Below are 20,103 nucleotides of genomic sequence, written 5' to 3' on the forward strand. Positions count from 1 at the left end.
CTCCCTCTCTCTCTGCCCCTCCTCCACTCTCTCTTTCTCTCTCTCTCTCTCTCTCTCTCAAATAAATAAGCTTAAAAAATGCAGGTTTTAAAACTTACCTCAAGAGTCCAATTAGAATAAGAAAGTATATAAGAAAACCCATGCAATAGAATACGGCAATTGTATAAGATAATAATCATTTTGTTAGGATTTTCTCTACCCTAATTACTGTACTAAATGGAATTTTTTACGATCATTTCTTTTATGTTATAGTTGACGCTATATGGTTATAATGTTTTATTATTACTTATTATTATATGATCATTTGTATAAAGTATATGTGGTTGTTGACCCTTGAACAACCACAGGTTTGAACTATGCAGGTCCACTTATACACAGATTTTTTCCCAATAAATACAGTACAGTATTATAAATATAGGCTCAGACTCACAGCCCTGAGATCAAGAGTCACCTGCTCTACCAACTGAACCAGCCAGGTATCCCACTTTATGATTTCCTTAATAGGTTAAGGAACCTATTCCTAGTTTACTTTATTGTAAGAATGCAGTATATGAAACATATATAACATACAAAATATGTATTAATCAAGTGTGTATTGGTAAGGCTTCTGGTCAATAGGCTATTAGTAGTTGAGTTCTGGGGAGTCAAGTTATGCACAGATTTCTGACTGCACGGGATAGCAGTGAGGGTCAGTGCCCCTAACACATCCAACATTGCAGGGTCACCTGTGTGCATATATATGTTTGTGTGCATATGTGATTAGATTATAAATCCCTTGAGTGCAGTGTTAAATGCAAGTTTTATATTTTGTTCAGTTGTTTTTCTAAATATTTATTTGTTTTGAAAAAGAGAGAGCAGAGGAGGGGCAGAGAGTAGAGGGAGAGAGAGAATCCCAAGCAGGCTCCATGCTCTTAGTGCAGAGACTGACATGGGGCTTGATCCCACAAACCTCGAGATCATGACCTAAGCTGAAATCAAGAGTTGAATGCTTAACCAACTGAGCCAACCAGGTGCCCTCCAGTTCTTATGTGGTAAGTTAGCTACCCTCCCTAGTACTTCACATTCGCATATAATACCAGGCACTAGAATTATGTTTCTTCAGCTGGAATTCTGATTGTTTTTCCTCCTTCAGAAAATACATGTTAACTTAGTCTAGCTAATTCTTCTACCATGTTTATAGTATCAAAATTGAGTCTCAGGAATCGTACAACACATCTGTGACTCTTGATGGATAACTGTAATCTGTTCACATGAAGCAATTAAAGCATATGTGTAAGGTACATCAGATCCCAGAATAACAGGGAAGAATGTCTGGATCTGGCATCTCCATTTACAGAGAAAGTTATTAGATCCAAGAAGCCACTGCAAAAGTTGAAAGCAGACTTTTAGCTCAGAGAATGAGTGAAGTACATTATTTTTTAGCTACTTTATTAAGGTATAATCGGTGTGTCAAAACCTGTATATGTGTAATGTACGAAGCTTGATGAATCTGGAGTTAAGTGTGTACATGTGAAAACTATTGCCACCGTCAAAACCATAAACATAGCGATTACCTCTAAAGCTTTCCTCCTGTTCCCTTTATTATCTTTGTGTGTTAAGAACATTTAACATAAGATCTACCTTTAGCAAAGTTTAAATATGCTATGAAATATTGTTAGCTCTAGGCACTATGGTATACAGTGGATCTCTAAAATTTATCTATCTTGCAAACTGAAACTTCGTACCCTTTAAGCATTGCATCGCATCCCCTGTCCTCCTCCCTCCAGCCCCTGGAAACCACCATTCTACTGATTCTGTGAGTGTGACTATTTAACTGAAACTTTATTTGAACAACCTAACTCTGAATGTCTACAATAATAATGATAGTGAACAACTTCCAATATACTATAAAATTTTAAAGCACTCTCAAGCATCCACAGTCCCAAAAGTATTAGAAAATATGTAAGGATAATAGGAACACGTAGGATAGTAGTTAGAAGAACAAGTTAAAAGTCTCAGGACTTGGAAGGGAGGCTTAAGGGAAAAAAGAAAAGAGAAAACCTCCATTAAAAAAAGTTGACTAAAGGTAAAAATACACTTCTTTCCCTTGTATCCCTCTTTCCAGTTGATAGATGTTTCAAAGACTCTGATTTTTTTTATTACCAGTTATTACCTTAAGTTTATTACCTCAAAGCATTAATGATTACAAATTATAAAGAAATTTTGATAATTCGAGTGGAATGCAGCAATTATTTTCCAGTTTCTTTTTTTTAAGTTTATTTATTTATTTGAGGGAGGAAGAGGGGCAAAGAGATGGCAAGAGAGATTCCCAAGCAGGCTCTGTGCTCAGTGCAGAGTCAGATGGGGATTCAATCCCACAAAACGTGAGATCATGACGTGAGCCGAAATCAAGAGTGGGAGGCTTACCCGACAGATCACTTGACTGGCCCAGCAAGTTTCTCCTTATAGGAGGGGTAAACTAAATGATGGGAAATTAAATGATGAGAGTTTTGCTTATATTGATTCATATTGATTTTTATTTTGGTTTATATTGATTCATAACATTGTAATGTTATGAAAGACCTATAATGTGCCTTTGTAAATTCCTCTTTTCATACACATTGTTAAGTACTCCCTTGCCTCCCCCAATATGTACACATACAATGTGATATACACATACATAAACACATATCATTTGGTAAAATTCTTAAAGTGTTGATAGCCTTAGCTTGGGTCATTCAAGTTCTGTAAGGCATATTTCTATCAATAGACTAAATGTTTGTGTCCTCCCCAAATTCAGACATTGAAATACTAATCTTCAATGTGATGGTATTAGGAGGTGGGACCTTTGGGATGTAACTAGTTCAGAAGAATGGAGCCCTCATGAATGATCCTTATAAAAGAAAGCTCAGATGGGCACCTGGGTAACTTAGTCGGTTAAGCATCTGACTTCAGCTCGGGTCATGATCTCACGGTCTGTGAGTTCGAACTCCATGTCAGGCTCTGAGCTGGCAACTCAGAGCCTGGGTTCTCCTTCAGATTCTGTGTTTCCCTCTTTCTCTCTGCCCTTCCCCCGCTTGCACTTGTTCTCTCTAAAATAAATAAACATTAAAAACAAATTTAAAAAAAGAGAAAGCAGGAACATGAGCAGAGCTATGTATGATATAGTTTGTAGACACTCTCTCAAAAATAAATAAGGGTTTAAGAGAGAGAGAGAGAGAGAGAGAGAGAGAGACCCTAGAGAGCTACCTTGTCCCTTCCTCCATGCAAGGATACGGGGGAAGGCTGGAACCCAAAAGTGGGCCCTCACTCTCCCTTGCTGGCACCCTAATCTGGGATGACCAGCGTCCCCAGAACTGTAAGAAATACATTTTTCTTATTTATAAGCCACTTAGTCTCTGGTATTTTGTTATAGCAGTCAGAGCAGACTAAAACATTTCCCAGTTTTTAACTTCAGTGTACAATCATTTTTCCTTGGTCCCAAGATCCTGGAGAGTAGCCACTTAATGGTCAAGTCCTCAGGACTACGACAGTTTTGTTTTTGCTTTTATTATATTTATTTGTTTTTTAATGTTTATTTATTTTTGAGAGAGAGACACACACAGTGAGAGTGGGGGAGGGGCAGAGAGAGAGGGAGACACAGAATTCCAAGCAGGTTTCAGGCTCTGAGCTGTCAGCACAGAGCAATACGTGGGGCTCGAACTCACAAACTGTGAGGTCATGACCTGAGCTGAAGTCAGACCTTAACCAACTGAGTTACACGGGTGCCTGCTTTTATTATATTTAAAATATTATTTCTTCTTCTCTGTCTTCCATTTTGGTTTATTTATTTACACTGTATTTGTTTTTATAAATATTGCTGATATAAAAGTATGCTAATATCAACAACTGAACTGAATTCATGACAATACAAACCATGCACATTTAAACTGTAAGTCAACATTTCACTTTCTTAATTGGGATTATTAATTTATCCTAATACTTAGTATTTTAGTACAAGAGAATTTCATGTTGTCCTTTCTCCTATATTTTAAAATCTATTTAAGGGAAATTTATTTTCAACCTATTATTATAGGGATAAATGACTATAATTTGGCACAAGGAAGTCTTCTCTGACAGTGATAATGTTCTATTTCTTTATCTGGAGGATTGTTACATAGGGGATATTCTTTCAATCTTTGTAAATATTCACCAAGCTGTATAATTAAGATTTGTACATATTATCCATATAAGTGATTCTTTAATAAAAGTTTATTTGAAAGCCTTTTTGAAATGATATGTAATTTATATAATGAAACCTTTGCCTGCATGAATTTTGCAAGTTATAAACAGCATTTTAATCATTTTATTTTTTTCTGGATATTAATAGGAGCAATTATATGTAGATTCATATATTTACAGAATTTTTAAAGATGACAAACACTAGAATCATCTATTTCAAACCCTAAATTATACAAAAAAGAACAAAAGAGACTTATAAAAAATATAGAGTTAATTTTCTTGAACTAGAATTAGAAACTAACACACTGGATAATATTGATGCATTTAAAAATAACATCTGGGTTATTCTGAGGTTTAACTTGCTTGGGAAAACAGTCAAAGAGGCATTCCAAAGAGGATAAATGAAAGCTTAGATAAGATACAAAGAATGAAATAATTGGTTATCTGTGGTTATTTATACTTCATTTTAATTTATATATCATAATTATTATATTCTCCATGATCTAGAATTTTTATATCATGGACTTCCATAAAGTATTGTAAACAGTTATGAAGAGGTTCCATGTCTTTTTCCATCAATATCATGATTATAACTGGTATTCTGAAGTTTAGTAGTATGTGTATATATGTGTGTGTGTATATATATATGTATATATATATATATATACATATATATATACACACATTTATGTGTGTGTGTTAAATATAATTTAATCTTATATTCATTCCATTGATAAATTTACAGATTTCATTTCCATTTTACTGTCTCATCCTCTTTTATAAGCCACGATTTCTATAATAGGATTAGGAAAACTCAGGCTGACATACAAGCTAGCACTCTTTCATCTGGGACACTCAGAGGTCACTATACCATTGTGATCTTTTATAGAGTAATATATAATTAAACTGGAACTTTTTCCAACAGGATATTATAAGAGATCAAATACTTAGTAAGTTTCCAAAACGATTAAACATTTATACAAGAATAGCATATGCTAGGCTAAAAATAAAGGCTATTAATAAAAGCCTTTATGCAGTATTGCTGTCACTGAATCCATCTGTCCCTGTGAGGACTCAGCATGTTCATCTTAGTGCCAAGAGAGCTGTCCTGTGTTGCAAGGACTTTGAATGACCTACCACCCATGAGTGCAGTCATCTCTATATCCTTTCAGCTGAATGACCGTGGCCTAATAGAAAGGATACTGTTCTCTGAATCCAGTGATCTTTCTTTCAGGACCATTCTGCCCCAATACTTTTTTGAGATTCAATATGTCATTTAGATGGCTAATGCCTCAGGCGCATTGTCAAGAAAATGGAGTGAATTCACTTTCAATTTAACTAGCGTCTTGTTTGTGCAATTAATATAAGGTGATTTATTTGAAAGCATTAAATAAGTATGTATTGGTTGTAGCAATTTTGAGAGATAGACCCTTTGAGAAGGAAGAATTTTTGAAAGCATCAATTTCAGACTTCTGCCTGATGAATAAATCCTCTCTGCCACTTACTGATCTTTATTCTTACATGGGATATCTATAGGAATTTTGAACTCATCCTCCAAAACAGTCTCTTCTTTATCAGCTACCATTGTCACAAGTACTGTCTTATATTAAATCAAAATGCTTTTTTTTGTTGTTGTTTCTATCCAATGTCATTTAACTGCCTTAGGTCCCGCAGGACAAATTTTAACTTTTTTCTACTTAATTTGATACATAAATATTTATTAAATGCCAACCAGATTACACGAATGTGAATGATGAAATCCATATTCTAAATTGTCTAATGAATGCGGGGAACAGATATGAACACCAGTCATTAAAACACAATAGACTGGGGGCCACTGGGTGGCTCAGTCGGTTAAGAGTCCAGCTTTGGCTCAAGGTCATAATTTCATGGTCTGTGGGTTCAAGCCCCACGTTGGGCTCTGTGCTGATAGCTCGGAGCCTGGAGCCTGCTTCAGATTCTGTGTCTTCCTCTCTCCCTGTCCCTCTCCCACTTGTGCTCTGTCTGTCTCTCTCTCTCTCTCTCAGAAATAAACATTAAAAAAAAATTTTAAAACACAATAGACTAAGTACTTACTACATTAGAGGTATACATAGATAGGACAGGAAAACAGTGGCATCTACCTAAAAAGAGTTAATGAAGGATAGAAAGGAGGCTTTATACTCTGTTAAGAATGAGAAATCATATGAAAATGGTGGGAAATGGCATTCCAATAGAAAAAAGAGTCGATACAAAAACATGGGTTCTGGCCATATGCAAATACTTAAAAATAGTTATACATCATTAATCATTTTTTTTCCTGAAATCTAAAGAGCACCATTTCATAAGTCTGTTCTGTTTTACTTTATGTTTTTAAGTCTATCAGTAATCCAGCAGCTTTTCTTTTGATCATACTTCAGTTAACAAATACTCTCTTAATTGGGAAGCCAAATGGAACTCTACATGGTAGGCCTGGCCTGGGTTTGATTGCCATAGAAGCAATTATAGGATCAAAGAATATATTTGCATTTGCATTTGAAATTTGAAACAAACATTAAAATTTTTGATGTGTCTATTAAAACATTTAGTATTTTTGTATGTATATATGTTTTATTATGTGAAAAATACAAATATACAAAAGACATCATTTATTTTTATTTTCTTTATTATATTTTTAATCCAGTTTGTGGGCTATGAATTCAAATCAAGTGATGAATGACTGTTGGGAATAAAGGGCTGAAATCTGTTTCGAGTGATATTAGTAAGAGGCAGGGAATTCTAACAACATCTGCAAACATAAATTCTAGGCCACCAGGCAACAAATGTAAGTTGGCTTTGGTGCAGATAAAAAGCAATGTGTTTAAACTTTCTAGCTTGTTGCCATTTTGATTCAGAAAAATATATTTCTTCCCAATCTCTCTCCATCAAAATTAAAGATACTTTTTTTTAAAAAATATGGAATAAAATTATATAGTAAATATTACAGTTGATTTTAGAAGGACATTGACTTCATGGAAAAAGTGATTTGTGAGTGTTTTTGTGATTCATGAATTTAAACCAGTTGAGAATCTGGCACTCAAATAAGTAGTGAATGACTAAATGTTCTTACTGTTCATTTAAAAGGGGACTAATTACCAAAATAGTATTACAGCTATACAATAGAACACCAAGAAACTATTAAAGTGACTAGATTTATTATGTAAGTTGATATAGGAAGAACTCCTGTGTATCTACATTTAGAATTATAAGAGTACAGAATAATGTATACTCTGAGCTTCTGTTTACATATGTTAATGTATTATGTGTTCATATAAATGGTTGCTTATATTTGGCCAATTCATAATTGACATGTGGTGTGATCATGATGATTACTTCCCCAAGGATCTGGGGTAGATGGTGAATTACTTTTCCATGGAATATTAGAGAGACATCAATGAAATGGAATCTTTTCTACCATTTGCATTTTTACTACATTAATGTACTCTTTTTTATTTTGTTCTGTTTCTTAATAATATTCAGGGAAAGACTAATTTAAAAAGAGGGAGAAGAGAGAAAAGGGAACTGAATCTTTGCCTAGGGAGGGCTGGGCGAGAACAAACTCTGTAGCTGGAGGAACTTGAAGAGAGCCCAAGAAGAAAGATAATTAATGAGGATTTACCCAGAGGATTTCCTGTTAACCATTATTTCTCTATGTGGACCCATAGATTTTTTGAAAAATGACCAAAAAATAAAAAAGAGGATAGCTTTGGTATGATTTTATTTCTTTGGAATTTGGAAGAAGAGCTCAATATTTTGCCAAAGTTGGTGAAAGGAATCTGAGTGGGGCACCTGGCTGGCCCAGTTGGTGCAACACGCAACCCTTGATCTTGTGGTCATAAGTTCAAGTCCTACGTTGGGTTAAAAATAAAAGAGTCAGGTGATGTGGGCCAGGGCTATCACAGCTATCTCTATCACTGAGGTGTTTGACTGCTAGAGTCTTCACATCCCTTGACACCACTCATGCTGTGTCATCATTAGAGCCGATGGTCACTGAGGAAAAGGTGATACGAAAGGAAGTGGACATATAATAATGGAGGAGGTTTCTAACATACATTATATAATGTTTTAACTTTGAAGAATAATTTGTTGTAATTTACCTTTTCCGGTATGTTTTTATTTCATTTTCATTATGCCCAGATGATGCTCTTCATTTTTAAGTACACTGCAACACTCCCCATAGCTGTTAATGGAAAGAAACAAAAAAGGATAAACAAGAATATACGTATAAGGACAGGACAGAACAAAGGCTATAAGGTAGAGATAGGAACACCTGGGTGGCTCAGTTGGTTAAGAGTCTGACTCTTGGTTTCAGCTCAGTTCATGATCTCACAGTTCCTGAGTTCAAGCCCCACAGCCTGCTTGAGATTTTCTCTCTCTCTCTGCCCCTCCACTGCTTTTGCTCTCTCACTCTCTCTCTCTCAAAATAAATAAATAATCTTTAAAAAATAAAATGTAGAGATAAGTAATAAAAAATAGTTTATAAATAATATGATTGCACAGATTCTTTATGGACCTAATTCACTGTTTTACAATAATATATTTATGTGTCTGTTTTCCTTAGCAGATTATAAAATCCTCTTAGAAAGCAGCATTGTTATCATAATTGTGTTTATATCCTCAATGTCTGGTAACAATGCTACATATAATTTGTTCAATACATACTTATTGAATGAATTTGTATTACTTAATATAGACCTTTTAGGAGACAGTTTTCAAGACTCCAGATGATTACAGTTGAATACTCTGTCACGACCGGCGCAACAACACTGAGATCAGGGTCCTGAGGGTAGGGGAATGCAAGAAAAAAGAGAGAGAAGAAAGTTTGGGAACAGGAGGGTCCCCTGGGCTGATGGCCTAAGTGACGGCTTTATTGTTGCTATACACAATCTTTTATAATATAAGACTCTTATGGATCAGGTCATTCTAAGAATAAACAGGTTTCACATGATCACTGCCAGCCAAAACATTTAGTTCTGTGTACCATGTGAACTTTCTGAAAGGGTCACAAGACCTTGTTGATAGATTGCTAGCAAAACACAGTTCCCATGTTTGTTTCTATCTGACTCGGGGTAGAAAAAGGAAGGTAGCATTACTGCCAACACCTGCAGACCACAGGCTTCAGGAATTAACTTTCTCAGCCTTGACAAGGCTTTCGTATGCCCTTGAAAGTGGGGGAATGGGAGAGGAACTGGAAGATGGCGGCTTAGGAGGACGCTGGGCTCACCGCGCATCCTGCTGATCACTTAGATTCCACCTACACCTGCCTAACTACCCCGAGAAAATCACCAGAAGACTAGCAGAATGGAGTCTCTGGAGCCAAGCGCAGACGAGAGGCCCATGGAAGAGGGTAGGAAGGGTGGAGAGGCGGTGCGCGCTCCACGGACTGGCGGGAGGGAGCCAGGGCGGAGGGGCGGCCTGCCGGCCAAGCAGAGACCCCGAGTCTGGCTCGCAAAAGCGGAGGGGCCAGACAGAGTGTGATCCAACAGCAAGCGGGACTTGCTTAGCATCTGGGAGGTCATAAGTTAACAGCTCTGCTAGGAAAGCGGGAAGGCTGGAGGACTAAGGGAGGGAGAGTTGCTGAGCCCCGGGACAACAGAGCTCAGTTTGGCGGGGAACAAAGGCGCTCACCAGCACCATCTCCCTCGTCCATCCCCCAGCCAAAATCCCAAAGGGAACCAGTCCCTGCCAGGGAACTTGCTTGCTCTGTGCAAACACCCAACTCTGTGCTTCTGCGGAGCCACCCCTCCAGCAGCGGGTCTGACTCCCTCCCGCTGCCACAGGGCCCCTCCTGAAGTGGATCACCTAAGGAGAAGTGAGCTAAGCCTGCCCCTCCTGCCCCCATGCATCTTGCCTACCCACCCCAGCTAATACGCCAGATCCCCAGCTCCACAAGCCTGGCAGTGTGCAAGTAGCCCAGACGGGCCACGCCACCCCACAGTGAATCCCACCCCTAGGAGAGGGGAAGAGAAGGAACACACCAGTCTGACTGTGGCCCCAGCGGTGGGCTGGGGGCAGACATCAGGTCTGACTGTGGCCCCGCCACAGTGTATAACTCCAGTTATACACCACAGCACAGGGGAAGTGCCCTGCAGGTCCCAACCACTCCAGGGACTATCCAAAATGGCCAAACGGAAGAATTACCCTCAGAAGAATCTCCAAGAAATAACAACAGCTAATGAACTGATCAAAAAGGATTTAAATAATATAACAGAAAGTGAATTTAGAATAATAGTCATAAAATTAATCACTGGGCTTGAAAACAGTATAGAGGACAGCAGAGAATCTCTTGCTACAGAGATCAAGGGACTAAGGAACAGTCAGGAGGAGCTGAAAAACGCTTTAAACGAAATGCAAAACAAAATGGAAACAACGACGGCTCGGATTGAAGAGGCAGAGGAGAGAATAGGTGAACTAGAAGATAAAGTTATGGAAAAAGAGGAAGCTGAGAAAAAGAGAGATAAAAAAATCCAGGAGTATGAGGGGAAAATTAGAGAACTAAGTGACACACTAAAAAGAAATAATATATGCATAATTGGTATCCCAGAGGAGGAAGAGAGAGGGAAAGGTGCTGAAGGGGTACTTGAAGAAATAATAGCTGAGAACTTCCCTGAACTGGGGAAGGAAAAAGGCATTGAACAAGACGCAGAGAGAACTCCCTTCAGACGTAACTTGAATCGATCTTCTGCATGACATATCATAGTCAAACTGGCAAAATACAAGGATAAAGAGAAAATTCTGAAAGCAGCAAGGGATAAACGTGCCCTAACTTATAAAGGGAGACCTATAAGACTCGTGACTGATCTCTCTTTTGAAACTTGGCAGGCCAGAAAGGATTGGCACGAGATCTTCAATGTATTGAACAGAAAAAAATATGCAGCCAAGAATCCTTTATCCAGCAAGTCTGTCATTTAGAATAGAAGGAGAGATAAAGGTCTTCCCAAACAAACAAAAACTGAAGGAATTTGTCACCACTAAACCAGCCCTACAAGAGATCCTAAGGGGGATGCTGTGAGACAAAGTACCAGAGACATCTCTACAAGCATAAAACATACAGACATCACAATGACTCTAAACCCATATCTTTCTGTAATAACACTGAATGTAAATGGATTAAATGAGCCAACCAAAAGACATAGGGTATCAGAATGGATAAAAAACAAGACCCATCTATTTGCTGTCTACAAGAGACTCATTTTAGATCTGAGGACACCTTTAGATTGAGAGTGAGGGGATGGAGAACTATTTATCATGCTACTGGAAGCCAAAAGAAAGCTGGAGTAGCCATACCTATATCAGACAAACTAGACTTTAAATTAAAGGCTGTAACAAGAGATGAAGAAGGGCATTATATAATAATTACAGGGTCTATCCACCAGGAAGAGGTAACAATTATAAATGTCTATGCTCCGAATACCGGAGCCCCCAAATATATAAAACAATTACTCACAAACATAAGCAACCTTATTGATAAGAATGTGGTAATTGCAGGGGACTTTAACACTCCACTTACAGAAATGGATAGATCATCTAGACAAACGGTCAATAAAGAAACAAGGGCCCTGAATGACACATTGGATCAGATGGACTTGACAGATATATTTAGAACTCTGCATCCCAAAGCAACAGAATATACTTTCTTCTCGAGTGCACATGGAACATTCTCCAAGATAGTTCATATACTGGGTCACAAAACAGCCCCTCATAAGTATACAAGAATTGAAATTATACCATGCATACTTTCAGACCACAATGCCATGAAGCTTGAAATCAACCACAGGAAAAAGTCTGGAAAACCTCCAAAAGCATGGAGGTTAAAGAACACCCTACTAAAGAATGAGGAGGTCAACCAGGCAATTAGAGAAGAAATTTAAAAATATACGGAAACAAACGAAAATGAAAATACAACAATCCAAACGCTTTGGGACGCAGCGAAGGCAGTCCTGAGAGGAAAATACATTGCAATCCAGGCCTCTCAAGAAACAAGAAAAATCCCAAATACAAAATCTAACAGCACACCTAAAGGAAATAGAAGCAGAACAACAAAGGCAGCCTAAACCCAGCAGAAGAAGAGAAATCATAAAGATCAGAGCAGAAATAAACAATATAGAATCTAAAAAAACTGTAGAGCAGATCAACGAAACCAAGAGTTGGTTTTTTGAAAAAATAAACAAAATTGACAAACCTCTAGCCAGGCTTCTCAAAAAGAAAAGGGAGATGACCCAAATAGATAAAATCATGAATGAGAATGGAATGATTACAACCAATCCCTCAGAGATACAAACAATTATCAGGGAATACTATGAAAAATTATATGCCAACAAATTGGACAACCTGGAAGAAATGGACAAATTCCTAAACACCCACACTCTTCCAAAACTCAATCAGGAGGAAATAGAAAGCTTGAACAGACCCATAACCAGCGAAGAAATTGAATCGGTTATCAAAAATCTCCCAACAAATAAGAGTCCAGGACCAGATGGCTTCCCAGGGGAGTTCTACCAGACGTTTAAAGCAGAGATAATACCTATCCTTCTCAAGCTCTTCCAAGAAATAGAAAGGGAAGGAAAACTTCCAGACTCATTCTATGAAGCCAGTATTACTTTGATTCCCAAACCAGACAGAGACCCAGTAAAAAAAGGGAACTACAGGCCAATATCCCTGATGAGTATGGATGCAAACATTCTCAGTAAGATACTAGCAAATCGAATTCAACAGCATATAAAAATAATTATTCACCATGATCAAGTGGGATTCATTCCTGGGATGCAGGGCTGGTTCAACATTCGCAAATCAATCAACGTGATACATCACATTAATAAAAGAAAAGATAAGAACCACATGATCCTGTCAATCGATGCATAAAAGGCCTTTGACAAAATCCAACACCCTTTCTTAATAAAAACCCTTGAGAAAGTCGGGATAGAAGGAACTTAAACATCATAAAAGCCATTTATGAAAAGCCCGCAGCTCACATCATCCTCAATGGGGAAAAACTGAGAGCTTTTTCCCTGAGATCAGGAACACGACAGGGATGCCCACTCTCACCGCTGTTGTTTAACATAGTGTTGGAATTTCTAGCATCAGCAATCAGACAACAAAAGGAAATCAAAGGCATCAAAATTGGCAAAGATGAAGTCAAGCTTTCGCTTTTTGCAGATGACATGATATTATACATGGAAAGTCCGATAGACTCCACCAAAAGTCTGCTAGAACTGATACATGAATTCAGCAAAGTCGCAGGATACAAAATCAATGTACAGAAATCAGTTGCATTCTTATACACTAACAATGAAGCAACAGAAAGACAAATAAAGAAACTGATCCCATTCACAATTGCACCAAGAAGCATAAAATACCTAGGAATAAATCTAACCAAAGATGTAAAAGATCTGTATGCTGAAAACTATAGAAAGCTTATGAAGGAAATTGAAGAAGATATAAAGAAATGGAAAGACATTCCCTGCTCATGGATTGGAAGAATAAATATTGTCAAAATGTCAATACTACCCAAAGCTATCTACACATTCAATGCAATCCCAATCAAAATTGCACCAGCATTCTTCTCGAAGCCTGAACAAGCAATTCTAAAATTCATATGGAAACACAAAAGGCCCTGAATAGCCAAGTAATTTTGAAGAAGAAGACCAAAGCAGGAGGCATCACAGTCGCAGACTTTGGCCTCTACTACAAAGCTATAATCATCAAGACAGCATGGTATTGGCACAAAAACAGACACACAGACCAATGGAATAGAATAGAAACCCCAGAACTAGACCCACAAACATATGGCCAACTCATCTTTGACAAAGCAGGAAAGAACATCCAATGGAAAAAAGACAGTCTCTTTAACAAATGGTGCTGGGAGAACTGGACAGCAACATGCAGAAGGTTGAAACTAGACCACTTTCTCACACCATTCACAAAAATAAACTCAAAATGGATAAAGGACCTGAATGTGAGATAGGAAACCATCAAAACCCTAGAGGAGAAAGCAGGAAAAGACCTCTCTGACCTCAGCCGTAGCAATCTCTTACTCGACACATCCCCAAAGGCAAGGGAATTAAAAGCAAAAATGAACTACTGGGACCTTATGAAGATAAAAAGTTTCTGCACAGCAAAGGAAACAACCAACAAAACTAAAAGGCAACCAACGGAATGGGAAAAGATATTTGCAAATGACATATCTGACAAAGGGCTAGTATCCAAAATCAATAAAGAGCTCACCAAACTCCACACCCGAAAAGCAAATAACCCAGTGAAGAAATGGGCAGAAAACATGAATAGACACTTCTCTAAAGAAGACATCCAGATGGCCAACAGGCACATGAAAAGATGCTCAACGTTGCTCCTCATCAGGGAAATACAAGTCAAAACCACACTCAGATATCACCTCACACCAGTCAGAGTGGCCAAAATGAACAAATCAGGAGACTATAGATGCTGGCGAGGATGTGGAGAAATGGGAACCCTCTTGCACTGTTGGTGGGAATGCAAACTGGTGCAGCCACTCTGGAAAACAGTGTGGAGGTTCCTCAGAAAATTAAAAATAGACCTACCCTATGACCCAGCAATAGCACTGCTAGGAATTTCCCAAGGGATACAGGAGTACTGATGCATAGGGGCACTTGTACTCCAATGTTTATAGCAGCACTCTCAACAATAGCCAAATTATGGAAAGAGCCTAAATGTCCATCAACTGATGAATGGATAAAGAAATTGTGGTTTATATACACAATGGAGTACTACATGGCAATGAGAAAGAACGAAATATGGCCTTTTGTAGCAACATGGATGGAACTGGAGAGTGTGATGCTAAGTGAAATAAGTAAGGCAGAGAAAGACACATACCATATGTTTTCACTCTTATGTGGATCCTGAGAAACTTAACAGAAATCCATGGGGGAGGGGAAGGAAAAAAGAAAAAAAAGAGGTTAGAGTGGGAGAGAGCCAAAGCATAAGAGACTGTTAAAAACTGAGAACAAACTGAGGGTTGATGGGGGGTGGGAGGGAGGGGAGGGTGTGATGGGTATTGAGGAGGGCACCTTTTGGGATGAGCACTGGGTGTTGTATGGAAACCAATTTGACAATAAATTTCATATATTGAACAATAAATAAATAAATAAATAAATAAAAGAAAGTGGGGGAATAGGAGGGGGAACCACCGGGTTGGCTAAGTCAACAGGGAACATTGCTCGACTGGGTCTCAGCCTGGCGTCAGGGCCCGGCCTCCCACATGAATGGGAGGGGGAACCACCAGGTTGGCTGAGTCAACAGGGAACATTGCTTGACCCGGTCTCAGCCTGGCACCGGGGCCCGGCCCCCCACAATACTCTATTTAAGCCAAACAGATTTGGCACATGTTCTATAAAATTAATTAATCATATATATATGTATAATTGCTATATATATATAGGGTTAGATATTTGAAAATCTAGAACAAAACCCAATTGTACAATATACCCAAGATGAATAATATTAGAATAAAAAATATATGATATAAATTTTGATTTGGCTTTTAAATATGATTTTACATCAGTTTTGTGCTTTTAAGTTGTCATTTTACATAAATGTAAAATACATAAGTTGGGGATTTCTGACTGGCTCAGTTGGTTAGGCGTGTTACTCTTGATCTTGGGGATGTGAGTTCAAGTCCCATATTGGGCACAGAGCTTACTTTAAATATATAAATATATAAATATATATATATATATGTCGATGAAATAATTTTTTGAGAACAAAAAAGTAGAAACAATGTCAGAAATATAAAATGAGAAGCTTTGAGAAAAAAATATTTTTGCCTTCTCTTGTTTCATGTATTTTTTAATCCTCTAGGAATCTAAAAGAAACTTTGATATGAAACATCATTTTGTAGACCATATCTTTTGCAATTGGGTGAAGCTAATATTTGGAGCTAAAGAATTCAGAAGGACCATAAAGCTCTGACTATACTCTTTCTTTCCAGCCCCACCACTCAAATTTTCCCATGTATGTCCTATTCTCCTTCCAGTCTAAATTCCCTTCTGCTCCTTCGAAATACCCAGGCAATCAATCATTCTTGCATGCCATTCTTTCCAACTTGAATATTATTCTATTTCCCTGTTCTGTTCCCCAATTCTAACCCATATCATTCCCCAAACCCCACACACACATGCTTCCCTTTCATATTCATACTTTTCTTTGCCAAATGAAACCTCAATTCTCCTTTTAGATTTGATTTAAATGAAACCTTTCCTAGGGGCCTCAAGCAAGAATTGTTTATCTGCTTTCTGAGCCTACATTTTATTTAGCACTTACGCCAAGTATCATCATCATTAGTCTGCTTCTCGTTTTCATCCATTAGACCTGGACTTCTTAAGAATAGAAAGTGCTGTGTTATTCATCAGTGCTATCCCAGGTCCAGCACAACATCTAGAACATAGTGGGCATTCAATTAACATGAATGCCTGCATGAATGAATAAATGGCAAAGAGGAAAGAGGGCAGATAAACATGAAATCTGGAAAAGATCAATATACAAGCAATTAGATAATATAGATAAAACAGCATATGGAAAGAAAGGACTTGTAGAAAATGATTGCAAAGAAAAGATTAAGAATTACCTAACAGAGAGATACCATTTGATTTGCCAAGTATTTATACTTCAGGGAGTTGGCATGTACAGATGAGAACCAAAATGTCTATGTCCCTCATTTAGTACATATTTTTATCTACTATCTAAGTTCTAAGGGCTTTTCTTTCCTGAAAGTATTTTGTAAACTCCTTGGAATTAGTGGATGTTTCTCATCTCATAATTTCTAACTACTTAGACTGTAGTTGAACATATGAAAAGATCTTAGTTCATAATTTTAAGTTCAGAAATGGGTTTGTTTTTTTGAGGGAGCCATTTCAAAATTTTAATGAGTCATAGTAAGTGTTATGGGCTGAATTTGTCCCCTCCCCTCCTAAATTTATATGTTGAAGTTCTAAACCCCGTATTCCAGGATGTGACCATATTCAGACTTAGGGTCTTTACAGAGGAAATCCAGTTAAAATTAAGTTATTAGGGTGGGTCTTAATCCAATTTGACTGATGTCCTCATTAAAAGGGGAAATTTGGACAGTGAGATATGAATATATGGAAGATAGTCGAACAGACATAGGGAGAAGACAACCATTTAAAGCCAATGAGAGACTGAGACTGGTCTTTCTTTCACACCCCTCCAAAGGAACCAGTCTCACTACCATGTTGATCTTGGACTTCCGGCCTCTAGAACTGTGAGACAAAACATTTCTGTGGTTTAAGCTATGTAGTCTCTGGTATTCTGTTAAAGTGGCCCTAGAAAGTAACAGAATAAGCAATAGCTTATAAATATCAAAATGATAAAACAAATTCCAATTTTTGTATGTTTCCCTGTTTTGGTAATGCTCTCCCCCCCCCCCCCCCCATTCATCAAGAGTGTATTCTCTTAGGTCATATATTAAATATCGTATGAAAATATCTTCCTTTGGTTTTTGGGGGGGTTTTTTTCTCTTTTCTTTTAACATGTTGTAAAATTTGATTTGTTAAACTGTTTCTTAGTTAGAAATATGAACTGAATGACCCTGAAATGGCAATGTTTGCAACTGACTTTGTTGAGGATCCTTAAGGAGTAAAGCAATTGAAGAAATCAAATGGAAGTCAGACATGTGGAGTCCTCAGGGATATTTTGGTGTCTTGTAAAAGTCCAATTATTTTTTCTTTACAGACTTGTTCTCTATTTAGAAAATGGTGAGGTTTTTTTTTTTCCTTTAAATCACATCAATTAATAATTGCAATGGAGTGATGAGTATCTCAAAATTATGATGCTACAAAGCTCATTAAAAGTAACTTCTCTGTTGAGTTAATACAAAAGCTGGATTGATAACGAAATACTTAACATGAGTGATATAATGGGATTTATTATAATTGGTCAATGTATAAACTGTTGACACCTAACTTTCACATTTTCCCAAGATACTGTAAAGACATCATGACAACAATTTATTAATACAATAACAAAATACAACAAGTTGCAAATGGCTGTAGATAAAACAGTTATTTTTGGTAACATCATAAAGTGAGGTAATAAAGGAGGTGTTATAAAACAACATATTTTTTCCCGTAAATCCTTTGAATTTTTTGGTACTGCTCTTGAGAATATGTATTTCTAAGCTAAATGCTTATTTGCAAAAATACAAAAAATACTATCAACCCAGTTTGCCATCATTTTTACTTTTTTTTTTTAATTTACTGAATATTTTATTGAAGAATACAAATCTCATGTCAAAATACCTGTTTTGGTTCCAGTTATACATGATGTAGATGGGTCAAGAAAAACAGATTATTGGTTTTGAAGAAAGTTGATAAACGTCATTAATTTGGCTTTGCATTTTAATTAGAGGGCTGAGAATAAACAGGGGTAATTCTCAAATTTAATGTGGGACATGGTAATTATATCAGTTTTCTAGGGCTGTCATAACAAAATACTACAGACTTGGTAACTTAAACCACAGAAATTTATTTTCTCACAGTTCTGGAGGCTAGACATCCAAGATCAAGGTGCCAGCAAGTTTGTTTGTTTTTTTTTTTTTTTTACCAGGTCTCCATCCTTGACTTGCAGATGACTACATTCTCACTGTATACTCACATAGTTTTTCTCTGGTGTCTCTCTGTGTGTCCTCATTTCCTCTTCTAATAAAGATCCCAATCAGATTGGATTAAGGTAACGCTAATGCCCTGGTTTTAACTTAAATTCTCTCTTTAAATGTCCATTCTCCAAATACAGTCCAATTCTGAGATACTGAGAGTTAGGACTTCCACATATGAATTTAGGGTAAGGGCACAATTCAGCCCATAATATATAGATTCTTACACTCTACAAAGGTACCAGAAAAAAAAATAGGTATGGATTCAAAAACTCAACAAGAAGATTCAACTAGAATGGAATCCAACAGATCAATACTTAAATAAGGTGTTTCAAATGATATTTGAATTCAGTAGATTGACAGTCATAGCCAAAAGATGATCTTGTTTCATCTGTAGGCTTTTGATGGGCAAAGTATTTTCATCCATGTTTTATGTACAAGGCAATAAACATCTACATAGATGTTCTGACCTGCTCACAGCCAGATCCAGTAAGTGGAAGGGTTTGAAGAAGCAAAGAGTGGCTTCTAAACCTGAGAAATTTGGCTCTCTAATTATCCATAATGTAAGCAAATGGCAGATAAACATAAATATTAGACCATATTTACTTGTGTTACTTTTTCTTGTGGCTAATTCTGATCTATGTAAATAAAGTTGAACTAATAGATTTAAAACATTCTCAAAATACGGATTTAATTGCATAGGTGTGAAGGAAAGAATAATAAACAGTTCTTACTGTTGATAATGTTGGAAACATGTTACTCAACTATTTAGTTCCATTTTCATGGGATAATATAATTTCCTCGGGCATTTATAAATACTTCAATTTAATTAGGGTCTCACCAAAAAGGTATTTATAGCATAGTAAAAAACTAATGATAAAATAACCAGGTACAATAAAATGGATAGATTTATATAATGTAAAGGAAAGTGACATTTAGATGGCATTTTCAAGGATTTGTGATGATATGGGTAAACAGAAAGGGATTCACTGTAATTGGCCAATGTATATATTATTGACACCAGACTTTCATATTTTCCTAAGAAAATATGGAAATAACTTGTGAAAAGACATGGAAATGTGAGCAAGCATGATGTTTTTGTTAAGGGTAAAGTCAGGAAGATGTAAAATTAAGAAAAAGAGCAGTGGAAGATTAAGTTGGTAAATTCAATTGTTGTGAGCCCATATTTTGAACACCTTTTCCATGTGATTTGATACTGACTGCCTGGATCAATTACTTAAAGT

The sequence above is a fragment of the Panthera pardus genome, unplaced genomic scaffold, assembly GCF_024362965.1.
Source record: "Panthera pardus isolate Hobbes unplaced genomic scaffold, ASM2436296v1 HiC_scaffold_8, whole genome shotgun sequence".
Lineage (NCBI taxonomy): Eukaryota > Metazoa > Chordata > Mammalia > Carnivora > Felidae > Panthera > Panthera pardus.